A 22,099-nucleotide genomic window follows, 5' to 3' on the forward strand; every position below is an offset into this window, starting at 1 on the left:
AGGCATTTCTCATAAAAGGCGAAAACAACAGACACCCTTCCAATAAACAACAATTTGTTGACACTAGTAAACCACCAGAAGATAGGCGGAATGCCATCAAAAGAGAAAGAAGATTATGAGAGAAAGAAAAACTTCTTTCCCCGGTCGGCAGCATTTTAATGCCTTTATATATTAAAATTTTTTTAATGGCAACAGCATTTAAATTCTGATACCTCAAGAAAGTGACAGTTCGTGATTAAGCACAGAGGAAATAAACAAGTGAGAAGCAAAGCAGCCCAGAGTGGAAATAAATAGAATTATTGGATGCGAGAAGCAGCAGGTGCGGCAGGCCCTCAATCATCCGGGCATGTGGGGAAGGAAGTGATAATGAGGCGAGAGGCCTTCAACTTCAGAAATCCGTGGCCGTCGCAAACCCTTTCAGCTCGCAGCACCCCAAGGACAACATCGCGAAGACTGCACTTCTTCTCCCACTCCAGTTGAGGAAGCCGTTAATGGGTTGATTAACTAAGATGCAGTGCGAGACCATCAAGGGCAATATAGTTAGGCAAGAAATTACACAATGATCTTTCTGAAATAGTAATAACGAGATTAGTTTACGTATTTCCTGTTAGCTCAAGAAAATGCATGTGCACTGAATTAGGTTTTAATCTGTGGTTGCGTGCGTACGCGTTCGTAATAGATTGAATGCACACAGAATTTACGATAGCTTGATAAAATAGGAAACGCTACACAAGTTCTAGAACTTTCCACAAAAATACTCGTACAGCTCTTCATAGTATCGCAGAGTACAATGAGCAGTTACACTAACAACAACTCAGAAACTAATGCTCTCTCCGACCTCATATAAATTTTCACATGGCCACCGAGATATTTCTAGTACTTTCTGCTTCTCGAAATTACTCGAAGGCATATGACAGAATACGGTTACAGGTACATAAACGATCAATTATAGTTATTCAATTACAATACTCATTACAGTTATACAGGGACCGGCCCAAAATGTTGCCAAATGGCGACTCATTTTTGTCGCCAAAACCATCGCCAGCTTGACGATATCGCACCGATTTAGCGGGATAGCCATTTACTCAATGTTAAGTAGACATGTTAATGTATTCTTACTTTTCCGGCAAAGCTTCATTTCTTTAGACTTGCACGTAATGTTATTAAAAAAAAAAAAAAAAAAAAAAACCACTACATTTGTACATATCATTCCACTAAAATTATTGACCTACGTACAAAATTCATAACACTGTCTTACTTTGTATTTATATATGCATATATGTTCCTCACACTTTGCAAAAACAACGGCATTCACAGCCATACAGTTTTGAAAGCATGTAATCCTCCGACCGAATATGTACACCTCGAAGCTAGAAGTTTTTTTTTTTTATATATATATATATATATTGTGCGAATGTGATGGCACTTTAATTAACAAATTCTGTGATTTAAAAGCAGTGTGTTGTGTGTTGCCATTCTGGAAAGCGTAAGAAATTTGTGTTTCAAATGTAATGAAAATCTCAGCGATTAAAGGAACTATGTTACTAATCGGCAAAGCGTGAAAAAATTTAATCAATAGATTTAAAAGAAATGTGTTGCCACAACTCGAAATAAGATGTTTTTATTTCCCATTTCTATCTTTATATGTAAAAAGACTGAAAAAGGCTAGAAATAGATTTTGCTAATTACGAAATTTAACACTCCTGAACTTAGTAGTTTAAATAAAAGGAATTCTTGTAGCAAATATTCACGACTGCGGTAAGTACGAGATAAACGTTTTAAAATGTAGAATGCTTGATAATTTTATTATCTTGTGAAATATTTTATTTATTTATTTATTTGGGGGGCGGGTGTTGTTTCTTAAAAATTTTTGCTGTTTTGAAAGTCGTCTAACATATCTTACCCTTGATTTTCTATAGAAGAAGCAGAATTAGATTAAGTAGAAATTCGTGATTTTCATGAAACTGGAATACTTCATATTCAGATCTGGCGTTTAATTGGAAAGGGAAAGAAATAACGTGGAAAGGAAAATTGAAAGAAGATAAAAATATCAACAACCAAACGGCACACGGAGGCAGGTTCAATCATTTCTCTTCACACCGACGTAAATTTTAAAAAAATTCATAAAAGCATTTGCAAAATAATATCTTTGCATTTTATTAAGTAAGATTTATTATGTTAGAACCCGTGAAAGTTTCATAAATAACTTGTTTTCCACAGAAAAAGTTCCTTATTATGAAAACTCATCAGCACATATTTAAAACAATTCACAAATCTCCATGATTAAATGATAAAGAATCTATTTAAGACTACTTATTCTACTTTTTAATCGGATTGATTTAAATTTAAAAAAATGCATTTAAGCCATGAGATATATAATTAGAAATAATAAATATTTGTATGATATTACACCAGTTGCTATCATTAAAATCATTACACATTTATGATAAATATTTTAATGAAAGCTAGCAATGCAACGTAATCATCAATAACCAAAAGAAACACTCTAAAAACATTCAGTATACTTATTTTCTACCTTACACCAAATTAAATAAGAAAAAAATGGTAACCTTTTTTTTGGGGGGATGGAGGTACAACGAAACAAAAATGAATGACTGTCGTAAACGGGGGTAAAACGAAACAAAAATGAATGACTATCGTAAAGAGGGGGGGGGTAAAACATTTTCCTTAAATAAAAATATTAATAATAATAATATTTGCTTCCAAACTACACATTCGTCAAGCGTAATTTAAAATAATACAAACGTTTTCCATTCACTTTATGTCACTCAAGCAAAATATCATTATAAAGAGAAAATATACCACAGCCTGTTCAATTATATTTTGTTTATAACCTTGTATCATATAACAATGGAATATATAAATAATTGCTAGCGAAAAAAAAAAAATTCGAGAAAGAAATGGTACAAAATAAAGTGCAATAATCCATTCATTCCAAGGGCAAGGAGCCTCTTTCCCAAACCAACGTAGGAAAGAATTTCAAGTAGCAAACAGATGAATAGAAAAATAATAAAATTATAGCTAATTCCCTTCCTCCAAACACCCTTGAATTTTCTTTAACCTTGGAGACACCTACGCCACCTAGTTGTAAAAATACGAAACTGAGGCAGGTGATGTGATAGTGATGCCTCCTCGCAATTTTATTTTTAAATATCGCTAAAGAAAGAGGGTGCAGTTTGCGGAGAAATAACGGAGGGTGCAGTTGCGTACGATTCTCAAAAAATTTAATTCGCCATCGGCTTTAGCTCTGGGATTCCCAAAGAGGTCAGTAATGACCCCTGAGGGTTGACGAAATTTTAAAGGGTTCACTTGAAAGGGTCAACTCGGAGTCCGACAGACGAATATGCACCGGGAGTTGATTGGCATAATCAAAATTCCACTGATTGCAAAAACACACGGGTACGCTACGTGTTGGAATTTAAAAGTAATCCGAAAGAAAGGGCCCAAAATAAAAGTTGTTGTTACTGAAGCAACATTATTGACTTTTTCCTCCTCTTAATTGGTGAATGCAGGCTTTAGTCAAATCAATATATCAAACGCAACCGTCACATTCAGAAAATCGAACGTTTACACAATTATAATTGTTTTTTTTTCAGAAAATCTGTTAATATTTGTAAAATTAAGAATAATAATAAAGCATAAACCACTAATAATAACAACAGCAGCAGCATTGGCACGGCAGCCCCTTGTGAGCCCTAGCCTCCTTCAGAAGCCCTTCCCATTCCCCTTTTTCCAGCAACTACCTCAAGAATGGCAAAATCCTCATCCAGGCAGTTCCTCCATCTTTCTTTGGGTCTTCCTCTTAATCTTTCACAAACAGGAGTTGCATTAAAAACCTTAAGGATAGTTAGTTCTCTCTGCATTCATTTCTCAGTAGGTAACCTGTCCATATCATTCTACTTAATTTTATGGATTTAATAATACCCTCATCTTTATAAATTTTGTACAGTTCGAAGACATACCGTTTATGCCATATATTAAGGGTTCTCAACCGGTGGTACGCAAAGAAGCAGATTATTTTTAACTATTAAATTCAAAAACTAAAACCCCAACATCCTGATTGAGATTTTTTCTCTAACACTCGTACATGTATGCGATCTGAGCTTTGTTCAATAATGGTGGTGGTAGTAGTAATTTGTAGTGGTGGTACTAAAGGTTTTCAATTTTTGCTTAGATGGTACGCGTTAGTCAAAAGGTTGAGAACCGCTGCCATATATTATTCCTCAAAACAGCACCAAAATTAGTTCTTAGAATCTTCATTTCAAAGATCGCCAAGACTCTTTCTTCTTTCATGTCAAACTGAGTCCACGTATCTGAAGCATAATAACAAAGCAAAAACATTTTTTTCCAAAACGTTTCTTCACATTCTTAACCCATTTATTATATTTACATGTAAAATTTATTTATCTCCAATTATCTGTATTATGATTATGTTGTATGCTCTATATTTGGAAGAAAAATGCGAGGCAGATGCTAAAGAAAATCATTCTTTCAAAAAGGATCGATGCAAGAAAAAGGTTCGGAGTACCTATTTTAGCGGTACAAATATTAGTAGAAATACCGAAGCAGTTGTATGACACATCCTCACTATAAAAATTTAATATTACAATAATAACATCAAATTAATTTTAATGTCACCAGTGTATTACTTCGTATTTTCAGAATGGCAGCAGCTTTTCAATTTTCGCTAACATCAAAGACCCTTTGAATGAAAGAAACTTTTTAATCTGAAGACAAATATGCACCTCGGTAGACAAAGGATTCAAATACAAAAATGTCAGAATCTGACAATGATAGAATTATTAATTAATTACAAATATCCCACTTTTAATTAATAAGCATCAAAACCGGGAAATGTCATCTGAGGAAAAAGGGAAAATATTTTACTACTCTTTCTTGCATTCGAAGTTAAGATTTCTCTCAGAATAATGGAATATAGTATGCATTAATATAAGCGTAAAACATACGATTCTGTCATTTATAGTTATAATATATATATACATATATTATAACTATTTTAGGCAACTGGCCAAAGCGCCTAGTCAAGTTTGATCATTAACAGAGTGCAATCAAGTTTGGTGCAAATTTTGAACAAAACTATCGATTTCGAGAGCGATCAGATACAGGTCGTCTTCTTTAAGAAGAATTTTTTTCTTTCCCCAAAATGGGAGGAGCAGCAACCGTTTTATACGGAAAGCAATAGGCGTTTTTATTCAGAATTTTACGCCAAACTAAGATTGCTTCACCCCCCCCCCAATAATATTAGTTTTTTACATACACTGGCGTCTTTCTCTTTCCCTTTATCAACATTTTAATTTATAACTTTTTTTAGGTGCTCCTCTCCTAAGCGTTTGTTTGTTGCTAAGTTTTCACTTTTTTTTTTGGGGGGGGGCGAATTTTATGTTACGCTTTCCTTTGAATTCCATTGAAATGGGGGAAAAAAGAAATCATTTAAGAAGTTTCGAAGCTTTTCCTTATCATAAACAATTTTCATATTTCACATCAAACAAACCTGGAAATTAATTTTGAAAACAAATCGAGAATGATAGAATACATTCATTCACCCCCCAGCATATATACAACGCCATCCAAAAATAAAAGTTAAAAGGCATTTAAATTAGCGATCCCTGTGTCGTCCAGAAGAGCGCGCTGCCTCTGCGGCCTTCATCCCATTGACCTTGACCGGGCATTTTCCCTAAGCAGACGACAAATATCGATCGCCAAGCGGCGGCGACTTTCTGCCGCCAGAGTGCCAAGGCGCGCTGATAAAGAGAGAAGGAGGATCGTTCTCTGATTGGCAAGTGTGAACTTCTACTATCTTTCTTTCTTTCCGCGCCAACCTTTACTTTTCCAAATTACTAATAATAATAATTTGTCAGATACCTGCTTTTAACCTTACATATCCTCTTACTTCTGTCCATTTATTTAAAATGTGTTCGGCATTCTTCCGTCCCAGTGTTCTTCGTTTTCCATTGTTTCTCCTGTACTTTTTTTTTTTTTCACCTGCAAGAAAGTCACTTTCATTCTCCACATGTGTGTTCGAACTCGTCTACTTATCATTTATAAGAAAACCCTTGCGTAGTTTTGTGCGTCTGATTAAAAAACTTAAAAACCTTTTGAGCATTCCATTTCAAATAGGCTGTTTCTCTTTTTCGTAATGTTCGATCGTCCTTCCTCACAGCGTTCCATTGTTGTTTATTCTTTATATTCCCGATCAATCTTTACTCTCATTTCCGTAAATCACTTTAGTTTTTCTTCTAACTCAAACAAGTCGAAAAAATAGTTTTTTAAATCTTTTAATCAATTTAATAATCCTCAGTTTTCCAAGAGGTGTGAATTGAATTCGATTATTTCACGACGGAAGATCATATTAGGTTCTATTTGCATGTGAAGAGCGATGCCGTCGTGGAAAACTATTTAGGGAAAGCCACCCCATGCTAATGAAGCCAATTATCCAACCAATGGCAAATTATCCGTGTTTCGTGGTTTAGGAACAGGGATTTCCAACCTTTTTCTTGCAAAGACCCCGTTTAAAAAGTAGGATTTGCTTTATCAGTCCCCTTACAGTTTTCTATATAATGTACAGCATACAACTTAATAAAAATAACTGCATATAAATAACTTAAGAGCTAGACTAAGAATATAAACAAAAGTTTTGGAAAAAAGTGTTTTATTAGACGTCTGTTTTATTATTTTTAATTTTACAAATATAAACGAGTTTCCAAAAATAGCACAAAAGTTCGATTTTAATTAATGGGATACCCAGCCTGTTGAAAACCTCTGTTTTAGATGCTCGGCCAAAGTAGTACATTGCTGAAGTTTGAACAACTGCAATTTCTCTACTTTTATTAACTGCTTATGCATTGTTTCCAAGTAAAAATATAACGTTATCCAACTCTCCTGAATTTACATAATAATTTAATTGTTTCAACTTTATTTGAATGGTATGAGTGTTTAAATTAAAGAGGTGAAGATTCGAAGCTGGAAAAGATTCGAGACACCGAAACTCAAATCTTCGTCCTTTTTTCATTCATTTCTTTTCGACTGCTAACATTTTAGTTGAAAACTAAAACCTTTGAACTCTGAATTCTCCACATATTGCCCCAAAACATATCCAGCAGTAGTGTTCATTTAAAAAATAAAATAATAATAAATAAATTTTACAAAAATCTGAAAATTACATGCAAAGGGGCGTTTTTTTTAACGTTTTTATGTGTTATCTTTATTTATTAAATATCATGTTCTTTGCACTTAAACCATAAAATACACTTCAAGAGCAATATCGCAAAACAGTTTTAAATTCAGCACATCTTTAGAATTTCCGATACAGAGTCTCGCGCGCTGGAGATATAAATGTTTTTTCTGTACAACATTGCCCTTGCTCGCTTTTAAATCGTTGAGATTGTTAATCAAAAATTCGTTAAAGATTTACAAAGTATGAAATCTCTACATATAATAAAACAAACAGTCTGTGTGTGTGTGTGTGTGTGTCTTTCGTTCGCGCTGCGCGTAAGCTAACAGACCCACGGCTACGAAATTTGGTACATAGGTGCATCTAGACAAAAGCCAGTGCACCTCGAAGCGATTTTTTCGAAATTCGAATTCGAATTTTTTTATTTTATGTTTTGTGACGAAATCGCGTCATTTTGAGATATAATGGGCTATAGGAAAGCGAGATTTTACTCTACGCACTCCATTTTCACATCGCCATGAAATGTAAGCACTTAGCTATTTTAAGAACTTGAAATAAATTTCGTGTTTCAATAACTCGATTAAATACGAATTTATATAACAAAGTGAGCTTAACACCTTTTCAGCGGGATTTTTTCTAAAAATGTTTATGTTTAAAAATGTACAGTTTATTTTTCTTTGATTATTGGACACGTTAAACTTTCATCCTTGCGACTGCTTTTACAAAAATTTTGGAAAAATGATAATATTTTGTATTTTTAAAACATTTTTTAAATGAAGCTTCCGAGTACACTTCTCGCATCTCACATCTTTAAAAATGTGATTTTGGCAACAATTTTCCTTTCTTATTGTTGTTGATAAACTTTTGATGAAATCGCATCATTTTAAATAGTTTCATTCTTTTAGAAATATGGGTTTGGCAACAATTTTTCGTCGTATTTCTTATGTCACTGTTTTAAAGTGATTGGCATATTTCATTGTCATTTTTTTATATATATAATACATTTTTATTGATGTTTTTTATAAAGTTGTTCTGCAGAGTAAAATTGTGCGCAAAATTTTTTTGTTTTTTGAGTTTCTTTTATGTTATTTTTTGCTTAATTACACTGTTTGTAAGATATTGAAAAGTTTTGCATGATTTTTTTTCTTCAACGGAAAGTTGGTTAATTTGTTTATTAGGGCTACTTTGGTAGACGGTTGCGCGGATTTTGGCGATTTTTCTTTTGGCGAGTAATACGACTTATGGTAAACCCATTGCTGGATAAGTTATTTCTCGTAACCGATACTTTGTTGTCATTTTATTTTAAAAATAATGCGTTTTATTATGCATAAATTCCGTGTTTTAAATATTATTTATGGCTTCTAAATATTAAAAATTAATTTAATTTTGCATTTTTATTTGAAATAAAAAATTTTTTGTTTATAATATTTTATATAATTTTATGTTGTGGATGATGTAATCAATGACGTCACCTTACTTAAAAAGTAATTGGTCTTAGTAATATCTATAAATTTAATCTAATGTTTTAAACATTATTTATGGCTGTTAAATATTAAACTACAATTTAATTTTGCATTTCTTTTAAAAATGATTTTATTATGAATGATTATTTAAATAATTTTAATTCTATGCGTGATGTAATCAGCTCCCTGATTGGTTACTGAATATTTGTGCATTACCGCGCCATTTTAAAATTTTATTATTCATCTCTTCGAATTCCTCAGATTTCAAATGGAATGGATATGTCCGTTTCGAAGATGAATGTTGTTATTGGTAATTACCAAGAATTATTGGTATCGGAATAAAAAAATTGCCCTTTGAGATCTTATTTTGGCCAACCTGGCTTTCCTAATCAAAGATTTATTTATAAATTGTTAATAGCGTCAGAGGAAATTTCTTTTAAATTTTTGGAGAAAACCTCCCTAATTGCTTCTTCAATGAAGTGCGAGAGATGTGGATCACAGATGAAGATCGTTAGAAGACTTTAATACTTTAAAAAATGTAAGTACATAATTTTCTTTTTACTTTATAATTGTATACTTCAACTTTTATTAAAAAATTAATTCCTGAGATATTTATTGCCACATATGTTTAAATGTTAAATAATTAAATCCTATAAAACTTATTTTAAAGTATTTAAGTAATATTTTAATTCTTTTCAACGTTGGCATGATGTTTTCAATTCGATATTCAATTTAAGTAATATTTTAATCCAATTAAATGTTGGCGCAATGTTTTTTAGCGGTGTTTTTATTCTATTATATGAAAGTAATAATTTAACCTTACTTTAGCATTTTTTACTCTTAGTAAATGTATTTATTTACATTTGCCAGCCATCTTAAAAAACAACGTTTTCAACAAAAAATTAATCCATTATTTTTAACGATATTTATTTTTTTAAAGTTTCGAATACTTTACTATATCCGTAAATACGTAAAAACAGCATTTTTCAAGATGGCTGATGACTGTAAAAACAGCGCCAACAATTGCGCCAATGTAAATCGCCAAAAATCCGTGCAACTGTCTACCAAAGTAGCACCTAATTTTTTTCTGTTCAAAATATACGATAAAATATCATTAATTATGCTTTGCTTTTCAGAATTTTTTTGTTTTTTGTATTCTTTTATGTTATTTATTGCTCATTTCACTGTTTTTAAGATATTGAAAAGTTTTGCGTGATTTTTTTAGGAAACAGAGTTCTTAAGATTTTGCAAAGGGAAGTTGGTTAATTTATTTATTAGGATAATTAATATTTGTATTAAGGGATATTGCTTATTTCATTGTAATTTTGTTATACGTAATAACAATTTTTATGAAGTTTCTCTGCAGAGTAAAATTCTAAGCAGTTTTTAAATTTAACGTTTGGTGTTCCCTTCAGCCATTTTTCCGGTACATTTAAAAGACAGACGAAGGCTGGCAGCGAAGCTGCTTGTCGATAATAAAACAAATTCCAAATTTCAAATTTGGGCTTCCAGATGCCCATATTCGCAATAGGATTACGTCATTCAAAATTCGATGGCTCTATGTAACGTTGTTTTATCATAATGCGAGAAATATACATACATTTATGCAGATTTTTCATTATTTAATTTCTTCAAATATAATGCAGGACTCTTAACATTTGGTGGCAACAGTCTGAAAAGTGAAACGGGCATTGTAGTAAGTGATTCAACGCAAAATCGCAAATTGAAAACAATAGTCCTTCAGGTACATGGCCCCCATAACAAATAAAAGAAAGAGTGAAAGAAGAAAAACCTTCGCCCTTTCTTCCCCAACGGCCGGACACTTTGCTAGCTATACAATCGGCGGGAATGGATGAACCAATCGGTCATTTTACAGGTATCATCACCGAGAACATGGCAAACAGCAGCAGAAGCCGACAGAATAACACCTGCGACAAAGAGAATGCCCCGTCTCAGTTTTAAAGGAGAACACTCCAAGGGCGGATCCGAAAGCTTTCTATCCTTCCCTTACCTTTACAATATTCTCTTCATAGGACATTCGGCTTAGGAGTATTTTAAATGTCCCCCATGCCGCAAAAAAACTTTAAAATAAAACTTACAAATAAATATATAAGCCTTCTGAAAGATTCGAACTCGGGATCAGCGATTACAACAATCAGCGGCGATCGCGTCTATGTCATAGATTATTTCGAAATTTACATTAATTCAATGTAATAATGAAAACTCAATTCATTCCTTTTAATCTCAAAAGAAAATTTTGTTGATTTTATATTGCTTTCAAATAATCAAAAGCTTCTCTAACGTGCTTTCCCTAACGCTTCTCTACGAAGCTTCTCTTCTTTCAACCTTTTTTGCCCCATGTACCTATTTCCCCACTGCATTGATGATTATTTCTCCCTTCCTTTCCAGAACTCGAAAAATACATACACATTTATTTAAATTTAGATTATTTTTCAATGTGTTTTAAAAATTAAACAAGAAAAAGTACAGAAAACATTGATAAATACCAAAACTTGAAAAAAAAAAAAAAAAGTTCTTATATTCATAAACTAAAACTACCTACTTAACAGGTTAAAAGGGGAATCTCCCTTGGTTGAGAATTCCATTTCTATTAGATATTCTATAGAAAATTTAAGCACGGAAGTTCGATTAGAATTCTTTAGAATTATGGGCCTATTTTTTTATCTACAAACTATATCTGGTATTTTTAACAGATCTCCATTAATTAATTCTGTACACATTGTGTAAAGTTCTATACGGGAACGGGAAACTTTTATAAACTCTGCACATATTTTCGTAGAATCTCTTCGGAATATCTACCTACATCTCTATTCATAACTATATCTGAAATTTTATAGAATTCTACAGAAGATCCCCTGACTTCGTTTTCTAAAAAACGAAGAGATAACTCTAATGATTTATACTGGATTTTTTTTTTTCATAGAATTCTTGGTAAAGGAATGCTTAATCGATTTATAAACCTTGTAGAGACTATTAGGTTATTTTGAAGCAGGAGACATGAAAAATGAGCAATGCCCTCGCCGAGACTTGAACCACGGACGTCTCGAATATGCGCCGAGCGTGCTGATCACTACACCACGAAGGCATGCTAAAAAGGCGGGAGAAATTTAAAGAGCGGCTAGGGATTACGGGACCCAATCGCCAAATTCTGGTGGTGAAGAATCATCATCCACCACCTTTTTTTAGTTCGGGCGCCACTCTAGAGACATTAGGTATTTTTTGAAAGCAGGAGACATGCAAAATGAGTGATTCTCTCGCCGAGACTCGAACCACGGACCTCTCGAATACGCGTCGTGCGTGCTGACCACTAAACCACGAAGGCATGCTAAGAAGGCAGGAGAAATACCGTATAACCTTTTTCCAAGATAATTTATTTTTCTTTTCGGATCAGATATAACGAACCACTAGATAGCAAATCAAACTTTCAGGGCCTTTGAAATTTTTTGTAAAGGGGTTTGATTATAGTGTGACTCGTGAGATTTTATGAGTTCTTCCACGTGTAATGTGCAAACGAACCAATTTTCTTTATAAAGACCTCTACAGGGGGGGGCTCCTTTCTTATGTGATAGAAACATACTACTATTGGGAGTACGTGGTAGGCAGAAACATTCTGTAGTATGTTTCTACCGTTATCAAATAAGCCAACGTTTTTGAATGCACAGACAGACGCAGCTCTCAGTTTTCCCAACCAATTTCAAGGTAGAAAGATCCACCGTTATAGTGACATGTGACCCAAATGTCGTGTCACGCGTCTGTGTATTTAAGAACTTCGTGACATAGCATTTGCGTCGCACAGTATTGTAAGTGTTCATAACCAGAATATAAATTAAAACAAAGCATGTTTTGCGAAAAAAATTTAAATACACATGCAACACGCCCAAGAATTACGAGAAACTGAATTAGCTTTTGACCCATTAGCTACGGCCAAAGGTCATGTTGGCAAAATTTCCAGATGCTCCAAGAAGTCAAAGCACTTTTTGTTTATTTTTATTAAGTCAAAGCACCTTTTACGTGTTCCAAAAGATTTCAAGAACTGATATCGTCTAAAATTAGTTTTCGTTCGTAATTCCAGTCGAATTTTTTGTTCTTACCCCTCCTTCTTTCGAAGTTTCGGCCAAGAGAAATTGTTGCCAACTCCACCGGGAGCGAGAATTCGGAAACTCGAGATTCCAAAATCCACAAAAGATACCGCCCAACGAAAATAAAATGTTCCAGCAACACCAGCATCTCTTAGAAATGTTGCAGATTAATCGAAAATACAGACAGATGGGTGTGTATTTTAACAGACGTGTGAATGACGTTTTTTCATACATTTGTCGCTCCAATTTCTTCATTTATTGTTGTTAAGCTAGAGATAACGATTTGATAACCTAAATCTCGAAATACTTTGCTGGACCAAAAATGCGGCGGACCTAGTACTGGCCAAGGGGTATTATTTTTATTTATAAACCAGCCGCCTAAAATACTTATCATAAAAAAGAAAATATATATAATGATATGAATGTGTCCAGCTAGTGTAATTTCATAAAAATTAAACATTTCGTGCTTTGAATTAAGTAGTAAAAAGTAGGAAAAAAAGTAGGTTTGATTAAAAAATAGGAAAAATATTCTCAATAACTATGTTTATTGCTTTTAAATCGCTTGATTTTTTTTCCAGTAATAGGGAGATTAAATCTGAATGTTAAAATATGTTAGGCTTAATTCAATGGCAACACGCTGGCGCATGGAAGATAAAAGTATTTTATTCCAGACAATGGCCACAAACTACTTTTTAAACAGTTGAGTTTGTCGATTAACAAAAAATTTAATATTTTGCAACGGTCTGGTTCACTGGAGATAATTTTTTTTTTTTCCCAACAGTGTTATCACTGCTCGTTTTCAAATCGCTGTGTTTGGTAATGAAAAATTCACAATTCAATTAGCACTCTTCGCTGACGATATAGCTCTTCTGACACAGGTCACATATTCTGAAACTACTATCAACTTCAGTTTATCTCGATTTATAAGAAAGAACTTAAGAAGAAATTTGATTATTTAAGGAAAATTGCAATTAATGTTAACAAATGAAATGCGATTCTACTTCACAAAGGTCGTTTCACTTAATTTACCATCTACTGCCACGTTATTAGAACACATACACTGGAAACAAGTCACTTAACTAGGTATCACACATGATAACAAAGTCACTTTTAAACCCTCTTTTTGCAAAACACAAAAAACATGGCAGTCTTCCTTTTCACAGTAAAATATTATTTAAAAAAATAATCCGTCCAGTCATATTTTACTCCTCCCCCATAAGGGGACATGATGTAAAAACTGATCTTAACAAAACTCAAATTCGACAAAATAAAGCTCTTAGGGAAATAGCCAATGATGCTTGCTATATAAGAAACAGCACATTCCATACCGATTTAAAAGTCGAACCCATCCAAAAATACATTTCGAGAACAGCTCCCAATTTTTACTACAACACTAAACATCATCAAAGCACTGTAATTTCATTTCAAAATCAGGAACCACAACCTCAAGAAAAGCACGTTTAACCAGCTAATAAACCTTTCTTTTATAATTATAAGTATCGTTTTAAAGCGGTATTTTGACATGTTTCAAACAAAGAAAAATTTAAATATTTTTAACCGGATATCTCACTGTTTACACGGAGTAGATGATGCTACTTCCTTGAGTTTCAAACTACTATATGTTTTTATACAAAAGCGGTAGACCGTAATTTACATCTTTACCATACTACGAATCAGACTTTAGTGGCCAAAGATAAGTAATAGCAATTTCTCAACAAATCTGAGACACTCGTAAGTTTTTAGAAAAACCCTCTGTTTTTGCGAGGAAATCTGGGAGTTCCTAAAATTAGGAATTTGTTCATCACTCTGCAAAAACTTTAGTAAAATCTAGTCCACGAACGGATAATTTCGAATTATCTCTTAATTCCCTCCCCCCAGTGGCAAGTGGAAAATTCTAACCTCAAAACTGAAGGGAAAAAAATCCGAAGTTTTTATGAAACCATTTTTTTAATCTAAATATAATATACACACATTTTTAAGCGGCGCAAGAAACATTAAAAAAAAATGCCAGCGATGATTACGAAGAATACACAGTAAAGAGAAAATAGGTTATTCGGTCACTTTTTCCCTGCCAACCAAAGTGAAAGCTTTTTATTTCTTTTTTTCCAGTCGTTTATAAAAAAAAGGCCTGAGAAAAACTTTAAAAAAATATTTCTCTCTCTCTCTCTCTCTTTTTTTTTTTTTTTTTTTTTTTTAATCCCCAATCATCAAACGGTCCCCCCAAACGAAAGGCTCCAGAATCAAGAATGAGTGAAGGTTACTTTGCACCCGGATATACACCGCACGAGAAATTTAACAGAGATTTTGGAGTTGGATGGGGAATGTTGGAAGGGTATGGGAAGGAGGGCAGAACTCTAGCAGATGCAACCTTGATTTGGGCCCTTTACTTTCTGATGCTTCACTTCCTTTCCGACAACGGGCGATCGGGAGCTTCCGGACGTGATTTTTTTTTTAAGCTTAACACCCTCTTAAAGATGCCTAAAATCGGTTTCCCAAGAAATAATTTCTTCGAAAACGAATAAATTGAGAGGGGAAAAGATCTCTAAACATTTTTAAAAGGTTATTATTTTAAATATTATTATAATAAAAACACAAAACATATTTTGATATGCTGCAGAACTTCCTTAAAATGAGAACGCTGACAGACATAATTTCCAATAAGACGGGGAAACAAAACATTATGAAACAGCCGACAATATGAGCAGATCATTTTCTATGACCAATACTCAGAAAAGGTTGTACAACTGTTTAACTTCAGAAATTCACTTTTGATTCCACCAAATTTCTTTATTTGCAGCTACATAAGGACACTACATACAAAGAGAAAAATACAGTTTTCTTTCCGAGTGTCTCAAATTAACTTATCTATAGAAATGATTCCTATGGACAAGTTTAGTAGTTACGGAAAAAGATAAAAAAGGAAGTACGCTTCGCCTAGGAAGTTAAGCATTACTTTGTATTGGGCAAAATCGCGAACGTTCCATCCAGCTTGCCTGTTAGCAATCGGGATCCGAATCCAGAACGAATACTAGTGTTTCCTTCATCTACTACTGGCCATTAAAACTGCTACAAAAGGAAGACGGTATACCACACACGTGAAATTTGCTCGACAGGTAGAACATACTGTGAATGTTCAACCGATTAGACTTTCAGCGCATTCATGCAGAGCAGGCGGCAGTCGCGACACCTACAATATGTATAAAACCAGAGATTTGACAGAAGTTTTCTCCCTCACCTGCAAGCTTTCCTCCTAGACTCATCATTAAGCATTCAGTCAACTAGTAACGCTCACAGAACACCACACTTGATGACAGCCAGAAAGCAGCTTGCATACTGTAAGCTAATCGCCTCATATAGCAATCACTGGAGTTGGAGCTGGTAGTTTTATTCATACTCAATTTGCATTTGAAGTTGTTTTCAGCTAAGATAGTTGTTGTAATGTGAGTGGAAGAAATGCCTATCAGCATGTGTCTGACTTTGGTCGAGGAAGGATTATAACCTACTAGAATTGCGGTTTATCGTACCGCAATACAGCTGCTCGCATCGGTCGAGATCCCATTACTATACGTAGAGTATGGAATCGATAGGTTCAGAACAGTCATACGGAACGTCGTGCAAAAATCTCAATGAATCCTCCCCATAACTAACAGCCGAGAAGACAGACATGTTTATTCGCATAGTCAGAAGTGATCGTGCAGCCACGTCACGAATCCTGAGTCCAGAAACAAGTCATTTGTAAGATAATAGGTTTCTGCACGAATAGTTTAACGACATTTTGGCAGCATGGACTGTCAGCACGGCGACCATGGCTTCAGCTACTCTTGACGCTGCGTCACAGACAAAGCAAGAATGGCGTCATGTCATCTTTACAGACGAATCCCGCTCCTACATTCAGCACCATGCTGGCCGCATCCGAGTTTCTCGCATTCGTGGAGAACGCAAGTTACCAACTAGCACTGGACATCGTCATACTGGCTCATCACATGGAGTGATGGTATGGGATGCTATTGGAGACACGTCTCTTGTTCACATTTCCGGCACTCTGAACAGCAACAGTTACATTTCTAACGTGTTATAAGGTCCGTGGCTCTATCTTCGAGGCCTCTCTAACGCTTTGTTTCAGCAGCAAAATACATGACCGCATGATTTCCGTACTTTCCTGCCCTTCTTCAATACAGAAAGTGTTCGAATGTTGCCTAGACCAGCACATTCACCTAATGCGTCGCCAGTTTAAAATGTGTGGTGAATGGCTCCGAGCAATTGGCACGCCAGCACTCACCTCCTTTACTGTCGATGAGCTATGACCTAGTGTTGAAGCTGCGTGGACTGCGGTCCCAGTACATGCCCTACAATAACTGTTTGATTCCATGCCCAGACGGATAAACGCTGTTATTGCTGCCAGAAGTGGCTGCTCTGGTTAGTGGTTTATCATGATCTACAAATTTAGTTCTACGAATTTATTTATTTAGTTATTACTATTAGTTTAGATCTACGGTTAGTGATTCTTGTATACGTCCTAATTTCCTATGAAAAATGATTAAATTGATAAATGAAAAATGCATTCCTTCCTGGTGTAATAATTTTAATGGTCAGTAGTGTACTTTCTTGAGACACTGGTCAATTAGCCACCAGTGTTTGCATATTCTTATCAATGGGCCATCGATATTTCCTGCGATTTTTGGTCATCGATTACACAGTGAACAATGTTTCCCCGTCCAATCGACGCTCTACCTATCAGTAACCCATCAGAGTTTCCCAGATATCCAATGGGCCACCAACATTTCTCTCTTTATCTAATGTGCTACTGATCAACGGACCACTAATGTTTCTCAGCTCTAGCCAATGTGCCACTAATCAATGGGCTACCAGTGTTTCTCAGCTCTAGCCAAATTACATTTTGATGAAAGTCGAGCTTAAGGAGGCCCACCAGCGGCCGAGCGGTAAAGTCGCTGAACACTGGTAGTTCGGTCCGAGGTTCGAATCCCGCGAACGGGCTGGCTGCATGGGTGTTTTCGTGGTTTTCCCATTTGTAACGTGTATACGAGCCAGTTTCCCTTAGAAAGTCCTCCACGAAGGCATCCCTCCCCTTAGGCAGATAGCCCTTGAGGCTTTTCTGTAATTAAATAACCTAACCTAACCGAGCTTAAGGAGTGCACACAAAGTTACACTTAACTAGTAGCCAAGCTTATATAGATCGAGCTTTTATATTTTATGGTATCAGGCCTTATAATGTACTAACTGAATTTCTGATTACATAGTACATATACGGACTACCGGTACATCGGCACCTTAAAAACTTCCGAGATTGCTGCTTGAAAGAAGTGAAAATTTTGAAGGTAAAAGCATCCGTCCTCGACAAAATTATTTCTTGCACTCGAAATACAAATGAAAAAATGGCAATGATGAAGGTCATAGAATTTTATCTGCCAAGATCTTCTAGTCCACAAACTGACGAGCAGGGAGAGTCACTGAACACTGAATTTAACTCGTGTTCAAATTCCGGCAAACGGGTTGGCTGTATGGGAATTTTCGTCGTTTTTCTCTATGTATAACGAAGATAAGAGCCAGTTTTCTGTAAAACGTTGGACACGAAAGCTTACCTTCTCTTGGCGGATACCATTACGTGAGTCACATAATAGTAAATCGAACATAAATAATATCAAACAAAAAGCTCATTCTTGATATAGTGACTCAAGAAAACAAAGAGAAGAGCATGAGCCTAATAATGAAGAGGAAGAAAAAGGAGATACAAGAATCTGCAGACAATCTATTAGGCTATATGGGTAAATAAAAGGACTCAACTGAACAGCTTTCTAGTGTTTGTCATATTACCTGAAAAGTGTAAAAAATTGAATCCCCAAAAGGCAGAAAACTGGTAGATCATTGCCTTTCAAAAGAAAATGAAACATCTGAAAGGTTGATTTGTTTATGACAGCCGTCCATAACCAGTTTCACAGAAGCATGTTTGTATTATTCGTGTTTTCCGGTAATTTATGTGCACACGTACATTAATTAGCATCAGTAATCGACAATAGATGTAAACGGTACATTTCTGTACTAAAACATGAACCAAAGAGAACGGTTCTTTAGTACAGAACGGTACATTTCTGTACTAAAACACTGAATTTCCTCATTCCCCTTTAAGAATTCTTTCTCGGACACTTTTGATAGCTGCAATAGCACAAAGCTGTGTATAAAGGGTAAGGATGTTCAACTTACCATGTTCAGAGCGAGTTGAGAAGTCTGAAGCAGATCGACAACACAGATCACCACCTGTAATAGACAAATAAGAAACATTAAAAAAAAAAAAAAAAAAAAAAGCATTCAAGTAAATGTTAAAGAACACCTCCTTAAAAAAACAAAACAAAAGGCAAGTTCAAGGTTGATGCCAACACGACGAGTAAAATCACGCGCTTGCCACGCGAAATTAACCGTCTCCATACACGAAAGGTTAAAAAAACGCGATTTCGAGATTAGACAGACGATCCGGCACAGTCTTACGGCTAGTTGTGCTCTGCAAGACCAACATGATGGTTAAGTCACGAGCATACATCGAAGTGTAATCTACGGATGAAAAATTTAAGAGAAAATCAAGTATCTTTGAACAACACAACTTTAATAAACATATACACATATACCTGCGCTGAGAAGTTAGCTCTGTTCCATCCATCCCTCCAACCAATGCAAATAATACTTAGTAATCCCGACTTTTAAGATCGTCTCATTGCGAACAATTTTTGAAGAAATTTTTCTACAGTTCTACAAAATTTCGTAAGTCATTCCCCACTTAGGATCACTTTTATAAATCAGAATGCTCGCCGGACTACCTTACGGTTGCCTCCTTATTAGCGTTTTTTTTTTTTTTTTTGTTGTTGTTGTTGTTCTTGTTTTTTGGCATATGTTACTAACAGTAGATATTTTTAAAATGCAATCAATTAAAATTCGCTTAACTTTATATTGGTATTAATCTATTTACCTAATAAAAAGAAATTTTATAATTGTTTCTAATAATCCAAGGCTATTAGAATTTGGACAATCTTTATCTTGTTAATTAAAAATTAAAATAATGTTGTTACTCAAATTAATAACTTAAATGAGCCTGCCGATTCTTGCACAGCTTTTCTGTGTTTAACTGTATGCTGGTAAGCGTAAGTCTTGAGATCGGCACATATAACAAACTGATTTCGGTTTTATTTTTGCTAGTGATGGAAACCCTTCTCTTACAGAGATACATAAAAGAAAACTGAATTTTAAAGCGTCATTGTACAGTTCACTATATTCCTTTTACACTGGTAATGAAGTTCAGAAATTAACAATATCTTCTGCTTGGAATTTCATTTTAAGTCTGGTGTCATTAGAGAATTCATTTAACTGTTTTCTTTCATTCCACGACAGATTGTTAGTTTCAAAATTGCAATTAAAAGAATCAAGAACCCGTAAGTTCTAAACAGTGACCATAGATATTCAAGATGCGAACATATGTCATTCATGGTTCTTTTCCAATAACCATATAATTTGCTACTAGAAACGAATCTAACGTTGGAAATGGTGAAAATTTTTCTGTTTTACATAACTAACCTCCAAGCCAAGATTTTCTCAAACGCCTTCAATTTCTCATGGGCATATTAGAAAAAGTGAAATACCTCGTAGATAAGGGTTCATTTACGATGAATTTTGGGTTCACTGATTTTATGAAGTTTTCAGGAATATACGCTACCAAGAAATGTTAAAAATATCCTTAATTTCTTTAACAAATAACATTTTTGCAAGTCTAGGAGGACTACAATGCTAGACTTCAGGACCAATTGTGGACCGCGGACCACAGCTTGAGACACGCTACTTTATAGAAATGTTTCTCTATAATATTCTATGGATATTTAATAAAGCCTTTACAGAATGCCATTCCAAAGAAATCTACGAAGTTTTCAAACTGTAAATAAAGGAAATTTTTAGCTTTCGATATTCTATTTGTGATATAGAAAAGCAAAAGTAATCAGTACTTTTTGGCCTTTTCCCCCCTTCACTTAACGTTTTATAGCTTCTAAATTTATGTCACATTTTGTGCAATTTTTTGTACATACGTATACAATACAAAAATTAAATCTTGCAAGAGCGTAAAATTAATTTAAATCCTAAAAATCAATCAAAACGATTATACAAAGAATGTTCACACACTTTTTGAACGATTTCGGGAACTGGGCCATATCAATCAATAAATCATATTAAACTTTAAAAGACCCCTCTTGGGTGATAGTTAAAATCTGAAAAATTTTCTTATCTTTTTTTTTTTTTTTTTCCTTTTATTTAAAATTTTGTTCAAATCGTAACGCACTTTTATGATATTTTGAAATTTCTAATTTTCATACATTCTGCGCTCGAAAAAGAAATGCAGAGCCAAACACCGGAGCATTTTAAAATTCTTTTAATCTGAGTTGCTTTAATTTCATTCAACACTGATTCACTTTAGTGAATAGGCAAGTTCACATAAAGGAAGGTATATTTTAAGAGGAGAAATGAAGTACCAGCATAATTTCTGTTACATATTTTAAACTGTTTTATATATTTGATTTTTTTTTAACGGTAAACGGTTTTCCGAGTGCTTACAATCTAAACTTTTCAAATCGTTTTTATTTTTATTTTACTTATTTTTAGCCTGAAGGGTTATTAGTCTCATGCAGTGTCCACGCAACAGTGCATGCTATATAGAAAAAGATAATGCTTAATTCCTTCTGTGCTACATTTCCACTTATTTTACCATTGCAATCAGCTAGTTTTCCTTGAATTGAACAAGTGTTGTAATTTACAAACACCTGGATAACTTTTCTGGTGTTATCGTTTTCATTTTGCTCAAGGTCTCGGCATTGAAAATCAAGTCCGAGGCCGAAACAACTTTTCCTAATTCACATGAAATAACAGATTTCATATTTATCTTCAATATTCTAAATAAGTCTTTTACACCATATTTTACATAGCTGATAGTTACAGAACTGGCCGAATTCTCTGCAATTAAATTTTGTAGCAATATATAAACTGTAGGACACAAGTTAGCAATCCAGTTGGCTAACGGCAGATCGTGGTTCGATTCCACCTTTAATTAACAAAGTTCATGCTCTGTTACTGGATTTCCTAAAATTAAACACAATCCAAATATTAAATTCTACATATATTAGAAAAGGCGAAGGGATAAAATGCGTGTGTCGTAGGTGCACTCAACTGAACAATGTTTTTGTTTACATAGCTTTGAGTGAAGAACAGATTACAGAACAGATGGTACAAATCAGGTTAAACAATAACAGAAAACCGTTGTCATTTAGTGAGTGACA

The 22,099-nt window shown here is 34.3% G+C and overlaps 1 protein-coding gene across 2 annotated transcripts in view; it reads right to left on the minus strand.

The window, feature by feature from the left end:
- Positions 1-22,099, minus strand: part of LOC118187145 (ecdysone receptor-like) — a 367,951-nt gene that overhangs the window by 221,861 nt on the left and 123,991 nt on the right. For both annotated transcript variants that reach the window (XM_035357347.2, XM_035357351.2), the window contains exon 2: positions 18,996-19,049. The gene's annotated coding sequence lies outside the window, so the exon portion shown is untranslated. The remainder of the gene's footprint in view (positions 1-18,995; positions 19,050-22,099) is intronic.

The sequence above is a fragment of the Stegodyphus dumicola genome, chromosome 1 (assembly GCF_044657685.1).
Source record: "Stegodyphus dumicola isolate Sdum_Otavi_A_Nest chromosome 1, ASM4465768v1".
NCBI classification, from domain to species: domain Eukaryota; kingdom Metazoa; phylum Arthropoda; class Arachnida; order Araneae; family Eresidae; genus Stegodyphus; species Stegodyphus dumicola.